The sequence below is a fragment of the Sinocyclocheilus rhinocerous genome, unplaced genomic scaffold (genome assembly GCF_001515625.1).
Source record: "Sinocyclocheilus rhinocerous isolate Xijiao unplaced genomic scaffold, SAMN03320098_v1.1 scaffold1140, whole genome shotgun sequence".
Taxonomy (NCBI): Eukaryota; Metazoa; Chordata; class Actinopteri; order Cypriniformes; family Cyprinidae; genus Sinocyclocheilus; species Sinocyclocheilus rhinocerous.
Genome location: NW_015652168.1, coordinates 909,421 through 914,873, shown reverse-complemented (window position 1 = coordinate 914,873; position 5,453 = coordinate 909,421).

Genomic DNA, 5,453 nt, shown 5'->3' with positions numbered 1-5,453 from the left:
GCATTGGATAGCTGGCCAATCAGAGCACACCTCGTTTTTCAGACCGATGAGTTTTGTAAAAATCGACGCGTTTCAGAAAGGCGGGGCATAGAGGAGAAAAAATAATGTACAGTATGTGGAAAATAATGTGTTTTTTGAACCTTAAACCGCATAAACACATTTCATTACACCAAATACACAAAATAATGTTCTTTTTAGCAACATCATATGACCCCTTTAACCATTACATCAACGTCAACTTGTGATGTGGCTTGGTTTACCATTAAATCATCTTTGTTTCTAGCAGTACTAACATTATTTCTAAAAATGCTCTAAAACAACCCATCCAAAGTCAGTTTGTATAGCTATGGATTTCAGTTCAATAGGATTTTATTGTCATCTTACTGTCGCTGAAGTGTAGCCTCAAGCTTGCAGCTGACTGATCTATGAATATCCGAGGTGATGTGCAGATTCAACGCTTGCAGTGTAAAGACAGACTCAAATTGTTACGGTGCAATGCATTGTGACGTGTCACTGGGGAAGACATTTAACATTTTACATGTACTGAATATCATTTTCATCTTGCATGATTTGATGTTGATGGCCTGTTGTGTTCATTTGCCTTGTGCCTTGCTTTTCCAAAGCAGTTTAATTATTTCCTGTGCTACTGTTGCTCGCTGGATCCAAGAGGCTCAAGGGAAATTTCCTTTTATTAGTAGATGATCTACTTTCCTCCGTCAGTGAGTGAGAGGCTGTATCTATACCTGGGTATCAAAATGGATTTCAGTTTCAGGAGGAGATTAAAACTACAGTCTCTCATTTTTAGCTTTTATTTTAAAAATTGTTTTTAAATGTTACTGTTATCTAAGTTTCCTATATAATATAAAGAGTTATTAGTGGCACTTCCAATGGCAAGCATCACTGTTACTATTGCTAATACTTAGGGTTAGTGATATGAACAAACAAAATTTGGCAACTCTTCCAGTTTATATTGAAGTAGGGACTTATATTGAGATAAGAATATCATAGAGGCTTAGAGTGGGCTGTTTCTGTAAGAAACAACATAGCAACCATCCAGCCAATCAACCAATCAGAACAGCTTAGCAACCACCTCTTATGAAAATTAACCATGGTTTTACTACAAATAAAAACAAAAAACAAAACAAAAAAAACATGGTTGTTGTAGTTAAACCATCGTAACCACACGTTAACCATGGTTTTACTACACATACCATAGTTTAACCACTGTATTTGTAGTAAAACTGTGGTTATACAAATGGTAATCAACCCTCCAAAAAACCATGGTTACTACACTTTTACTATAATAAAACCATGGCTAATTTTTGTAAGGGACATAGCAACACTCTGGCAATCACTTTCAATTTTGCACAATTTTGAGTTTTGCACTGTCAAGCACAACTCATAATTTGTTCAGAGGTTAGTTCACCCAAAAATGAAAATTAGCCCACAAATTACTCACCCTCAAGTCATCCTAGGTGTATATGACTTTCTTCTTTCAGACGAATCCAGTCGGAGTTATATTAAAAATTGTCTTTGATCTTTCAAGCTGTTTAATGGCACTCAGCAGGTGTTGCATGCATCAGTCCAAAAGAAGTTAAATAAAAAGCGCCCATCCATAAAAAAAGTGTCTCACACGGCTCCGGGGGGTGAACAAAGGCCTTCTGTAGCGAATCGATGCGTTTTTGTAAGAAAAATATCCATATTCAAACCGTAATAATCAGTCGTTTGAAATATTAATAGTGAAGTATAAAGATGACCAGGGTCTTTTCTCTCAGGGTCAGAGGTTACATTAATATAAGCGAAGTTGCTTCTGTAAACTAATATATTTCAAATGTGGTTTGATTTCAGAATAGTCAACAGAAAGCCAATTCTTCTATTATTCTTCTATAGGTAGACAGATAGAGATAAAAATTAAAAAGATTAAAAAAAAATAGATCAAATTAAGTACAACACATATGTATGATCACTCTCTTGAAGCCCAGCACACACACACACACACACAAACACACATGTTGGGTTTCCATGTTTTACGGGGACTCTCAATAGACATAATGGTTTTTATACTATACAAACTGTATTTTCTATCTAACCCTACCCCTCACACAAAACTTTCTGCGTTTTTAGATTTTCAAAAAACTTCATTCTATATGATTTAGAAGCTTGTTTCCTCATGGGGACCAAAAATGTCCCCAAAAGGTCCAAATTTACTGGTTTCACTATACTTGTGGGAACATTCTTCATAATTTGGGGGAATACCAGGTACACACACACACACACACACACACAGGTTGCTGTTAATAATGCTTAAATCCTTAATTGTGTTGTAATATTTCTAATATTAAAAATTGCTTGTTGTAATATTTAAAAGTACTGTAATGTTGTAATAAAGTCAAATTGAATATTCTAGAGCGGGGGTATTCAAAATGAATGAACTTGGACTCGGATAGACTCGGATGGACTTGGATTCGGACATTTTGGATGCAGATATTTTTCAGAGTGCAGACAAATCCATGTCATGTGTACCATGAGATAACAAAATAATAATAATAATAATAATAATAATAATAAAAAATAAGTAGCAACATAAAATTAAAATAAAAAGACATTAATAAACATCTCACTCAAACTCAACTGGTTAAAGACTAGGACCTGACTCGAACTTGACAAGGTGGACTCGGACCCAACACTACCAACTTCCATCTATGATTATATATGAATGTACTTGAAATATATCATAGTACTAAAAGGTTAATTGTAAAGAATACAGTGGTAGTACTATTGTACTATGGTTGCAGATTCTCATAGACGTCAGTGTAAGAAAAATACTATAACGTTCCCCTTGATAATTGTTAGTGTCTTCACACAGCTGCCCATTTATTGAATGGCTTTCTTTGCCATTCACTGTAAAAGACAGAGCAGAGAACGTAAACAGCTCGCACTTGAGTTACCCTTACGTGTTATATAAAGTAGCGTAACATAAACCGACATCTAAGTCTGAGCTTTTTATAAAACACTGTGGCCCACTTATCAAGACTCTGGCCCATTTTCTTTGGTGAACAGTCTTTTGCCGCCTTCCGTTTTTACACAAAACACATGTCAAAAATGGCACACTGCAAAATTGGACTGCTTAAGGCAGAAAAGAGCAGCTTTCCTGAAGTGAGGCATTACTGTTCAGGAACTACACCCTGGGCCTGATGTACATTGTGTAAATAATGGTGGACACATTCATTGAGATGGAGAGCGCTCTTGAATTTATTTTTCATCTGCGTAGTAGCTAGGATACGACAGGGATTTAGATGCTGGGCAGAGGTTGAACGCCGCTGTGTTTCCAAACACGCCACTCATGCATCAGTCTTTCAGGAGTTTTTTAAATGTGAAGCACCACTTAATTTAAAACAACAGTGAGCATTTACATCCACAACAGGCAGCTATTTTTATCCCAGATTATTCAGTATTATTATTCTGATGGGGGATGGAATTCAGTCTCTTTATTGTTATTTTCCATGAAAAGGTCATGATTGCATGACTGCATGCTGGTCTTGAATAGATATTTTACAGTGATTCTCAAAATAACTCAAAGCTTGAACACCACTTATGATGTCTAAAACATACTGAGGACCACCACATTAATGTCAGTTGTTTCCCGGTCTAAAGTGTTAAACAGTGAAAATGGGTTATGTACTCATTCTAATTAGAAAGTCATTTCTGTCCTACCTGTAAGCGACAAATAGACTAGGCTGTGTTAAAAATGGGTTGCTAAATGATGTGTTTTTGCCTTGCGTTAGTACTATCTAAATTTAAAAAAACGGAGAAGCAGGTGTTTTGACAAGTGACGCTGTGATTTGATTCTATTTGATGATTCGGTCAAACCTTTTCACAAACGGCATAGAAATCAAATGAGGCATTTGTTTAGGAGTAAAGCTGAGATTTGAATTATGTACATAGACTTTTACCTTCCTGATAAAAGTCTCATCACAGCATATTCTTAAAAAAAAAAGGTTTATCTTGTTCTCCCTCCAAAATAACTTATTTTCTGTTGACACCACTTTGATTCAAACAATTCTGGATGGATAAAATCAAATTCCACCCTGCATTTCTTATTATTGAATATACTGTTTCACTCTGAAATGTCAATTATGAACATAAATGTGTTATAAACAGCAATTCAAACTGATAGTCTAACCAGAAGCACAGGACTAAATAGCGGTTTTAATTTTACAATACATTTGTTTGAACTGAGCCAGTTCACCATTTACTCACCCTCGAGCTTTTCCACGTAAAGTGAATGATGACTGTGTGGTTTCTAACGCTAAATTCAAGATCCATATTATACTTAGCATTCCCATTAATGTCAATGGTAGTTTTTTGGTTGGCTCAGGACCCCAGGACCCTTATGAAAAAGAAGTATACTTCAGCATACATGTAAAAAAGAGTACTTATTACGAAAAAAATATATACTTTAAACGAATTTACTGAAGTGCGAACTGAATGTAATGTTTCTACACACAATTTCATGTAATTTGCAATTGAATGAAAATTTATTACAGTTTATATTTATATGAAATGCACTTAGCTGGACTTTAGAGTGCTGTCTAACCCACTTAATTAAGACTTAAGTACACCTTTATATGTGGAGTCATAATTATTGTTAAGTCAGTTATATTTAACTTTAATATTGTCCAATCCTAACAAACCATACATCAATGGAAAGCTTATTTATGTTGATGATCTATAAATCTCAATTTCAAAAAATTGACCCTTATGACTGGTTTTGTGCTCCAGGGTCACATTTTAGCTTTATGCTTTAGTATGTTAGTCAACACATCAAAATAAGTGTATTTCTTTAAAACATGACAAAATATTATTAAACCATTATGATCTAAAATGCACTTTAGAGTAAAGCTGTTAATCTGACATATAACAAGGTGCACTTTAAAAAAAACAAAAAACATTAAGAAACATAGTCTTCAAGTGTACACTTCTTACACTTAAATGGCCTTTATTTCGTTATTATATCATCTCCAAGCACAGTTTTTTTTTCAGTACAATTAAGCGCACTTCTTTTTCACAAGGGGAAGTACACGATTTGAAATCTTTGCTCATGGCAGCTCAATGGCACTCAAAATTACATAGCAAGCTGTCAAAGGAGAAATGAGCTTTTTCGTTTGGGCATCTACCAGCACGTGCTAATCTGCAAAACCTTGACCCCCTCTGATAAATCAACACATTTTTGAGTGCTGTTTGAGTGCTACAGCTTTGTCCCACAGACCCTGATGTTTGAGGGTCACAGGTAACAGATGAGAAACATCTCGCACCACACAGCTGAGAAACCCATCTCCAATTGCTGATACAGCTAACACGGTCTATACACTCTAAAAAATGCTGGGTTAAAAAGGGACAAACCCAGCTATTGGGTTGTTTTGACCCAGCGGTTGGGTTGTTTTGACCCAGCT